The sequence below is a fragment of the Oncorhynchus nerka genome, linkage group LG17 (genome assembly GCF_034236695.1).
Source record: "Oncorhynchus nerka isolate Pitt River linkage group LG17, Oner_Uvic_2.0, whole genome shotgun sequence".
NCBI classification, from domain to species: Eukaryota; Metazoa; Chordata; class Actinopteri; order Salmoniformes; family Salmonidae; genus Oncorhynchus; species Oncorhynchus nerka.
Genome location: NC_088412.1, coordinates 34,824,506 through 34,835,158, shown reverse-complemented (window position 1 = coordinate 34,835,158; position 10,653 = coordinate 34,824,506). Strand labels below are relative to the sequence as shown.

The 10,653-nt window shown below is 47.2% G+C and overlaps 1 protein-coding gene across 3 annotated transcripts in view; it reads left to right on the top strand.

Annotated features, from left to right (window-relative positions):
- Positions 1-1,001: 1,001 nt before the first annotated feature.
- Positions 1,002-10,653, top strand: part of LOC115145156 (discoidin domain-containing receptor 2-like) — a 61,062-nt gene continuing 51,410 nt past the window's right edge. For all 3 annotated transcript variants that reach the window (XM_029686480.2, XM_029686481.2, XM_029686479.2), the window contains exon 1: positions 1,002-1,196. The gene's annotated coding sequence lies outside the window, so the exon portion shown is untranslated. The remainder of the gene's footprint in view (positions 1,197-10,653) is intronic.

Below are 10,653 nucleotides of genomic sequence, written 5' to 3'. Positions count from 1 at the left end.
ATGTCCTCTTCTCTCTTACTAGCTCTCACTCCCGCTACAGTATGTCTGACAGAAGATATTGATTGCAGTGATAGAGGGAAATGCGTAGGTAACACTTTCTTAATGTAAATGTTGAATTTGACTGCGGTAATTAACTATGTCTATTCTAGACGGCTATATTCCTTCGGGCAGATATGAAACATCATGTGCATAGAGGTTTAGCAGGCTGGACTACTGTAGTGTGTGTGTGTGTGTGCTTTCTTCATTAAGCCACCATGCTTTTCCACCATGAAGGAAATGAAACCTTTTAAAGGGGAATTCCACCCTGCGATAATTATGATCCTCACTATGCCTTTTATTTCCTGAGTCTGGCCAAAAGTTTTAGTCTACATCAGAAACGGAACACTGTCCGTGATGATGTCATCAGGAGGTGACTGTCTCCTAACTCTTCACTAAGGTGGATCTCTTTCTATCGACTGAGTATAATGTATCTATGGGCTAAAAGGGACAGTGAATTGTTAAGTTATTATCATAGTAATAGTACTGTTGTCTGGCTTGCAATTCTAAATAATGTAAATTAAACTAATTCCAGTACAACAGTTGTCAGTGTACTAACACTGTATTGTCAATGTCATTTCTATGGTGAATATAAATGGGTTTTTTTGTATTGTAAAATGGAACCCTATCAAATGTTTTTTCCAGTGTTGAATTGAAGTTATTCAATTGTTGACATTATTTGTCAACAGAATCTCATGTAATTTGTTCCACACAACAACCATAGGCAACATTGAATTAAAATGTCCTGAGCTTCATGAATTTAGCTACCAATGAGTTAGTGGTTTGATTACTCCATCAGGCTGTCAAAAGAAAGAGTTCTCCTCAAGGAGAAAAAATCATTCTGATTGGGTACTGGGGTTTGACTTAATTGAAACCATATGTAGAGCATGAGGAATTCTGGGATTTTGGCATGCCCCCAAGAATCCTCAGAATGTGATGTTTTTTTCCCTCTCTTTCTGTCCCTCCTCCGAGCTCCCTTTTTTTCCAGGGGTGTCTTGCATCAGTCCATTGTATGTGAGAGGGACCTGAGCTGAGCGAGAGTGAACAGAGAGAATAGGCAGGCTTGGATTCTAACAGACTGAACTGGGGACACGGACACTCACAGGAATACTCCACCGCCTACTCGGAACAAATGTTTTGAAAGGATAAACTCTTTAAAAGTACGTTTCAATTGTCCTTTTTCTCTCTAAAAAAAATTATCAAATATGACTTTCTTCTCCGTGTGTTTCGATGGTAAATCGATTGGGTTTCACTTGAAGCTAGATATATGCTTCTATTTTCTGTAGAATTGTGTCAGTACCTCACATTAGTCTAGGTGTCTGTGTTTTTAGTGTAGTTTTGAACCCGTGTCCCATTTGCAAGAGAGAAAGCGAGAGCGTTGCTGTTTGCATGGCAGACTAGAATAGATGATAGCAGAGAGACATGATGCAGCCTTTCGCATATCCACACTTCACTGTGAAAGCACTGCTGCAATCCAGCTGCTACGCAAATGCCATTACACACATACTGCATAATACTGTTGCTCTTGTTTGAATTTGAAAAGGATTGTGCATTTGCTTGGGTTTTAATGTAGACTATTTGCACTTATCACAGAATATGATGGCATTTAAAAAATGACTCAATGTTGACTTAAATACAAAACCTAGGAGGCTCATGGTTCGCACCCCTTTTCATAGACTTACACCGTAATAATGACAACTTCCGGAGGACGTCCTTCAACCTATCAGAGCTCTTGCAGCATGAACTGATATGTTGTCCACTCAATCAAAGGATCAGAGAATGATTATTGTACTGGAAGCATAAGTTACAGCTAGCTAGCACCGCAGTGCATAAAATGTGGTGAGTAGTTGACTCAGAGAAAATAGTTGAACAGTTTTGAACAAATAAATGTTTTTTTAAATCTGATTTTTTTTTTTTTTACTTAGCTAGAAAATGCAGTTAGCTAGTTTAGCCTAGTCTATTAGCTATGTTGACTATGATGTTACTTTAGCTAATATGGTGACAATGATGTACGCTGTGTGTAGCGGTTATGATATGAAGGTTTGTCTTGGAGAGGTTTTTTCGCCTGGTCACAGACAGCTGATGTATAGTGCATTGAAGTCCACAAGTGAAGGGGAAAGGTGAGAGGAGGAGAGCGCGTAGATGCGAGAAGGAATACAACAAGCAGTTTTTGGGGAGTTTGTTTTACAATGAGCTGTTTGTAATTGGCTACGAAAGGGAACTGTTTGCGTGGGATCAGGAGTGTATTCAATCCCGTGATTCTGTTGGAAAAACGTTTCTTCAACAGAACGAATACAAATACCTAAATTTGTACAATAGAAACTCTCGTTTGGAATTGTTGGACTAATGACTACGCCCTAGATTAGCTAGATGCAGGCAAGAGTTTGCAAGGCAGTATTGAATGTGTCACTGTCAAATTCTTCTCTCGACCTGTGCACCTACGTTGTAGTCTTTCATTCATAGGCTAGGTTGTAGCAACCTCATGATGAGTACAGGGAAAATGTCAGTATCATATTGTAGGCTAAACCTATTGAATTGAACTGGGTGAATGGAATATGAATGACAGTCATCCAGTATGCTGTAGTACAAATAAGACCATACTCATAAAACATAATTGTCCTCCCTCATCTTAAATGGCACCGACTGCCACTTATCAGTTATGCCGTATACATTAAAGGAAGTTAAACATTTGCTTGCTAGTTACGTCAGTGTTTTACTACATTATTAGTCAATGGAGAATATAGCCTCACATATCCTAGATATGTCTGTGACATTGAAAATTCTTAGAAAATTTGTTCAGCAAAATAATGTTGTGCTTCCCAGCTGATAGGATATTGAAGGTCTTTGTTTTGGCTGGTGGAGCAGCAGTGAAACGAATGTAGAAATTGCTTGAGGCTTTTTCACTTTCATGCTGCCACTTCAAAGCCCAGAGAATTTGTTCTGCTTTGTTTTGGTGGGTGGTCATTCACTGTGTTTAGGAAAAGTTGAGCAACTTTTCACCACTTGAGTCCTGTCCCTGACATGTTATTTTGGCTTGGTATTATCATACTACGATATATTATGTATTGTCATTTAGACTACGGCATGTACAGTATAATGCTATGGTCTCAAAGATTTCCTCGTGGACAAACTTTGACCTCCTAGCCTGTAAAGAGCACACCATCCATATTTGTGTGTCAGTCTTTGTCCTCTTGTCATGCAGGCGGTATGTAGGTGTTACGTGGGTGTTATGGAGGTAGTATGTATGAGGTATGTAGGTGCCCTGTGTTATGTGGGTGACATCCACACAGAGGCTAAATTCTACCATTTTTATATGGGGTTTGTAATAATAATACAGTCACTTAGCAGGAGACATTTTTATCCCAAGCAGTTATATATACACACAGACTCATACAGGCTCTAAATGGCTGAGCCATCTGAGCCACAGGTTGGTGGAAACGCCCCCAGAGTCATAAAGGACAGTTGTTCTAGAGAGGTCAAGGTGGGGGAGCATGTGGTGTGACCCACTTAGCCATTCCTGGCAGTGTGTGTGTGGGTATGGAAGAGTGTGTGTTGAGCCGGGTTCATGACCTCACTGCTGGAAATAGCCAGCCTGACCTCTCTCTTCCAGCTCTCAACACTTGCTTTAACTTAGAGGAATGCACCGCAGGTATTTCAACGGCCCAGTGAACACACACAGCAGGTACTTCTGTGGCCCAGTGAACACACACACAGCAGGTATTTCTGTGGCCCCTTGAACCGCCTCAGTATGGCTTACATAGCAGTTTCTGTGTTAACATTGTGAGAATGAATATCAAGACCGAAGGTCCAACAGTCAGACATATAGTAAACCGACAATTCAGGGAATTGGCTAAAAACAATGTTTTGGTCAAGACAACCTACATGAAGCCTTATATTTATTACTGCTTTTAACAAAACAACAGACCAGGAGTTGCTACTCGCTGATGTCTCATGGGAAAATCCAGACCTTATCTCAGCTAGTCTCCATTCTCTTTCGGCATATTTTTTTGATGACCCAACGGCAACGCACTTCAAAAAAACAGTCACATCTGCTGCCTCTCCCACACTCAAGGAGAGGTGGTTTGTGTAAAGTGCCAAAACCCCCTGCCTACTCTCCTGAGCAGTATTAAGGCAACAGCACACAGTGGCTTCTGACAAATGAATAGGCTTGTGGCAAAGTATACAATTTGAACTGTAATATGACTTATAGCAGTGGTCATAATGGAAAAACGATCATGCTATAAGAAAACCATGGGGTGAAATCTAGACAGAGACGCCGAGACGGACGGCGAGACGCCGAGACGGACTGCGAGACGCAATGACGGACAGTGAGACGCCGAGATGGACGGCGAGACGCCGAGACGGACTGTGAGACGCAATGACGGACAGTGAGACGCCGAGATGGACAGCGAGACGCAGAGACGGGTGCCCAGACAGACGCAGAGACGGGTGCCCAGACAGACGCAGAGACGGGTGCCCAGACAGACGCAGAGACGCAGACAGAGAGACAGACGCAGACAGTGAGACAGACGCAGAGACGCAGACAGAGAGAAAGACGCAGACAGAGAGACAGACGCAGAGACGCAGACAGAGAGACAGAGACGCAGACAGAGAGACAGAGACGCGAACGGAAAGGCAGAGACGTGGACGGACAGGCAGAGAGACAGGCAGAGAGAGAGAGAGACAGAGAGAGGCAGACACACAGAGAGAGGCAGACACACAGAGAGAGGCAGACACACAGAGAGAGGCAGACACACAGAGAGGCAGACACACAGAGAGAGGCAGACACACAGAGCGAGGCAGACACACAGAGAGAGGCAGACACACAGAGCGAGGCAGACACACAGAGAGAGGCAGACAAATCAAATCAAATCAAATTGTATTTGTCACATACACATGGTTAGCAGATGTTAATGCGAGTGTAGCGAAATGCTTGTGCTTCTAGTTCCGACAATGCAGTGATAACCAACAAGTAATCTAACTAACAATTCCAAAACTACTGTCTTATACACAGTGTAAGGGGATAAGGAATATGTACATAAGGATATATGAATGAGTGATGGTACAGAGCAGCATACAGTAGATGGTATCGAGTACAGTATATACATATGAGATGAGTATGTAGACAAAGTAAACAAAGTGGCATAGTTAAAGTGGCTAGTGATACATGTATTACATAAGGATGCAGTCGATGATGTAGAGTACAGTATATACGTATGCATATGAGATGAATAATGTAGGGTAAGTAACATTATATTGCATTACATTACATTATGTTGCTAGGGACTCTCCTGGAAGAAGCTAGCTAGCTTACAAAGAATAACAACAAAAAATATCTAGTTAACAGAAGAAAGGAAGACAAAATAAGGACAGAAGAAAAAGGAAAAGAAAAAGGACAACAAAGTGAAACCTCTAAAGAAACAAGAGACCATAATACAAGAAACAGCACTATAGAGAGATAGAACAACAACAACGCAGCCACTGCCAGCTAGCCTACTTCAGCAGTACTGTATCATTTGAATTATTTTAGTCAATAAGATTCCTGCTACGTAAGCTTAACTTTCTGAACATTCGAGACGTGTAGTCCACTTGTCATTCCAATCTCCTTTGCATTAGCGTAGCCTCTTCTGTAGCCTGTCAACTATGTGTCTGTCTATCCCTGTTCTCTCCTCTCTGCACAGACCATACAAACGCTCCACACCGCGTGGCCGCGGCCACTCTAATCTGGTGGTCCCAGCGCGCACGACCCACGTGGAGTTCCAGGTCTCCGGTAGCCTCTGGAACTGCCGATCTGCGGCCAACAAGGCAGAGTTCATCTCAGCCTATGCCTCCCTCCAGTCCCTCGACTTCTTGGCACTGACGGAAACATGGATCACCACAGATAACACTGCTACTCCTACTGCTCTCTCTTCGTCCGCCCACGTGTTCTCGCACACCCGAGAGCTTCTGGTCAGCGGGGTGGTGGCACCGGGATCCTCATCTCTCCCAAGTGGTCATTCCCTCTTTCTCCCCTTACCCATCTGTCTATCGCCTCCTTTGAATTCCATGCTGTCACAGTTACCAGCCCTTTCAAGCTTAACATCCTTATCATTTATCGCCCTCCAGGTTCCCTCGGAGAGTTCATCAATGAGCTTGATGCCTTGATAAGCTCCTTTCCTGAGGACGGCTCACCTCTCACAGTTCTGGGCGACTTTAACCTCCCCACGTCTACCTTTGACTCATTCCTCTCTGCCTCCTTCTTTCCCTCCTCTCCTCTTTTGACCTCACCCTCTCACCTTCCCCTTTACTCACAAGGCAGGCAATACGCTCGACCTCATCTTTACTAGATGCTGTTCTTCCACTAACCTCACTGCAACTCCCCTCCAAGTCTCCGACCACTACCTTGTATCCTTTTCCCTCTTGCTCTCATCCAACACTTCCCACACTGCCCCTGCTCGGATGGTATCGCGCCGTCCCAATCTTCGCTCTCTCTCCCCGCTACTCTCTCCTCTTCCATCCTATCATCTCTTCCCTCTGCTCAAACCTTCTCCAACCTATCTCCTGATTCTGCCTCCTTAACCCTCCTCTCCTCCCTTTCTGCATCCCTTGATTCTCTATGTTCCCTATCCTCCAGGCCGGCTCGGTCCTTCCCTCCTGCTCCGTGGCTCGACGACTCATTGCGAGCTCACAGAACAGGGCTCCGGGCAGCCGAGCGGAAATGGAGGAAAACTCGCCTCCCTGCGGACCTGGCATCCTTTCACTCCCTCCTCTCTACATTTTCCTCTTCTGTCTCTGCTGCTAAAGCCACTTTCTACCACTCTAAACGCCAAGCATCTGCCTCTAACCCTAGGAAGCTCTTTGCCACCTTCTCCTCCCTCCTGAATCATCCTCCCCCTCCCCCCTCCCTCTCTGCAGATGACTTCGTCAACCATTTTGAAAAGAAGGTCGACGACATCCGATCCTCGTTTGCTAAGTCAAACGACACCGCTGGTTCTGCTCACACTGCCCTACCCTGTGCTCTGACCTCTTTCTCCCCTCTCTCTCCTGATGAAATCTCGCGTCTTGTGACGGCCGGCCGCCCAACAACCTGCCCGCTTGACCCTATTCCCTCCTCTCTTCTCCAGACCATTTCCGGAGACCTTCTCCCTTACCTCACCTCGCTCATCAACTCATCCCTGACCGCTGGCTACGTCCCTTCTGTCTTCAAGAGAGCGAGAGTTGCACCCTTCTGAAAAAACCTACACTCGATCCCTCCGATGTCAACAACTACAGACCAGTATCCCTTCTTTCTTTTCTCTCCAAAACTCTTGAACGTGCCGTCCTTGGCCAGCTCTCCCGCTATCTCTCTCAGAATGACCTTCTTGATCCAAATCAGTCAGGTTTCAAGACTAGTCATTCAACTGAGACTGCTCTTCTCTGTATCACGGAGGCCCTCCGCACTGCTAAAGCTAACTCTCTCTCCTCTGCTCTCATCCTTCTAGACCTATCGGCTGCCTTCGATACTGTGAACCATCAGATCCTCCTCTCCACCCTCTCCGAGTTGGGCATCTCCGGCGCGGCCCACGCTGGATTGCGTCCTACCTGACAGGTCGCTCCTACCAGGTGGCGTGGCGAGAATCTGTCTCCTCACCACGCGCTCTCACCACTGGCGTCCCCCAGGGCTCTGTTCTAGGCCCTCTCCTATTCTCGCTATACACCAAGTCACTTGGCTCTGTCATAACCTCACATGGTCTCTCCTATCATTGCTATGCAGACGACACACAATTAATCTTCTCCTTTCCCCCTTCTGATGACCAGGTGGCGAATCGCATCTCTGCATGTCTGGCAGACATATCAGTGTGGATGACGGATCACCACCTCAAGCTGAACCTCGGCAAGACGGAGCTGCTCTTCCTCCCGGGAAGGACTGCCCGTTCCATGATCTCGCCATCACGGTTGACAACTCCATTGTGTCCTCCTCCCAGAGCGCTAAGAACCTTGGCGTGATCCTGGACAACACCCTGTCGTTCTCAACTAACATCAAGGCGGTGGCCCGTTCTTGTAGGTTCATGCTCTACAACATCCGCAGAGTACGACCCTGCCTCACACAGGAAGCAGCGCAGGTCCTAATCCAGGCACTTGTCATCTCCCGTCTGGATTACTGCAACTCGCTGTTGGCTGGGCTCCCTGCCTGTGCCATTAAACCCTACAACTCATCCAGAACGCCGCAGCCCGTCTGGTGTTCAACCTTCCAAGTTCTCTCACGTCACCCCGCTCCTCCGCTCTCTCCACTGGCTTCCAGTTGAAGCTCGCATCCGCTACAAGACCATGGTGCTTGCCTACGGAGCTGTGAGGGGAACGGCACCTCAGTACCTCCAGGCTCTGATCAGGCCCTACACCCAAACAAGGGCACTGCGTTCATCCACCTCTGGCCTGCTCGCCTCCCTACCACTGAGGAAGTACAGTTCCCGCGCAGCCCAGTCAAAACTGTTCGCTGCTCTGGCCCCCCAATGGTGGAACAAACTCCCTCACGACGCCAGGACAGCGGAGTCAATCACCACCTTCCGGAGACACCTGAAACCCCACCTCTTTCAGGAATACCTAGGATAGGATAAAGTAATCCTTCTCACCCCCCTTAAAAGATTTAGATGCACTATTGTAAAGTGGCTGTTCCACTGGATGTCTTAAGGTGAACGCACCAATTTGTAAGTCGCTCTGGATAAGAGCGTCTGCTAAATGACTTAAATGTAAATGTAAATTATATAAGGTAGCATTGTTTAAAGTGGCTAGTGATATATTTACATCATTTCCCATCAATTCCCATTATTAAAGTGGCTGGAGTTGGGTCAGTGTCAATGACAGTGTGTTGGCAGCAGCCACTCAATGTTAGTGGTGGCTGTTTAACAGTCTGATGGCCTTGAGATAGAAGCTGTTTTTCAGTCTCTCGGTCCCAGCTTTGATGCACCTGTACTGACCTCGCCTTCTGGATGATAGCGGGGTGAACAGGCAGTGGTTCGGGTGGTTGATGTCCTTGATGATCTTTATGGCCTTCCTGTAACATCGGGTGGTGTAGGTGTCCTGGGGGGCAGGTAGTTTGCCCCCGGTGATGCGTTGTGCAGACCTCACTACCCTCTGGAGAGCCTTACAGTTGAGGGCGGAGCAGTTGCCGTACCAGGTGGTGATACAGCCCGCCAGGATGCTCTCGATTGTGCATCTGTAGAAGTTTGTGAGTGCTTTTGGTGACAAGCCGAATTTCTTCAGCCTCCTGAGGTTGAAGAGGCGCTGCTGCGCCTTCTTCACGACGCTGTCAGTGTGAGTGGACCAATTCAGTTTGTCTGTGATGTGTATGCCGAGGAACTTAAAACTTGCTACCCTCTCCACTACTGTTCCATCGATGTGGATAGGGGTGTTCCCTCTGCTGTTTCCTGAAGTCCACAATCATCTCCTTAGTTTTGTTGACGTTGAGTGTGAGGTTATTTTCCTGACACCACACTCCGAGGGCCCTCACCTCCTCCCTGTAGGCCGTCTCGTCGTTGTTGGTAATCAAGCCTACCACTGTTGTGTCGTCCGCAAACTTGATGATTGAGTTGGAGGCGTGCGTGGCCACGCAGTCGTGGGTGAACAGGGAGTACAGGAGAGGGCTCAGAACGCACCTTGTGGGGCCCCGTGTTGAGGATCAGCGGGGAGGAGATGTTGTTGCCTACCCTCACCACCTGGGGGCGGCCCGTCAGGAAGTCCAGTACCCAGTTGCACAGGGCGGGGTCGAGACCCAGGGTCTCGAGCTTGATGACGAGCTTGGAGGGTACTATGGTGTTGAATGCCGAGCTGTAGTCGATGAACAGCATTCTCACATAGGTATTCCTCTTGTCCAGGTGGGTTAGGGCAGTGTGCAGTGTGGTTGAGATTGCATCGTCTGTGGACCTATTTGGGCGGTAAGCAAATTGGAGTGGGTCTAGGGTGTCAGGTAGGGTGGAGGTGATATGGTCCTTGACTAGTCTCTCAAAGCACTTCATGATGACGGAAGTGAGTGCTACGGGGCGGTAGTCGTTTAGCTCAGTTACCTTAGCTTTCTTGGGAACAGGAACAATGGTGGCCCTCTTGAAGCATGTGGGAACAGCAGACTGGTATAGGGATTGATTGAATATGTCCGTAAACACACCGGCCAGCTGGTCTGCGCATGCTCTGAGGGCGCGGCTGGGGATGCCGTCTGGGCCTGCAGCCTTGCGAGGGTTAACACGTTTAAATGTCTTACTCACCTCGGCTGCAGTGAAGGAGAGACCGCATGTTTTCGTTGCAGGCCGTGTCAGTGGCACTGTATTGTCCTCAAAGCGGGCAAAAAGTTATTTAGTCTGCCTGGGAGCAAGACATCCTGGTCCGTGACTGGGCTGGGTTTCTTCTTGTAGTCCGTGATTGACTGTAGACCCTGCCACATGCCTCTTGTGTCTGAGCCATTGAATTGAGATTCCACTTTGTCTCTGTACTGACGCTTAGCTTGTTTAATAGCCTTGCGGAGGGAATAGCTGCATTGTTTATATTCGGACATGTTACCAGACACCTTGCCCTGATTAAAAGCAGTGGTTCGCGCTTTCAGTTTCACGCGAATGCTGCCATCAATCCACGGTTTCTGGTTTGGGAATGTTTTTATCGTTGCTATGGGAA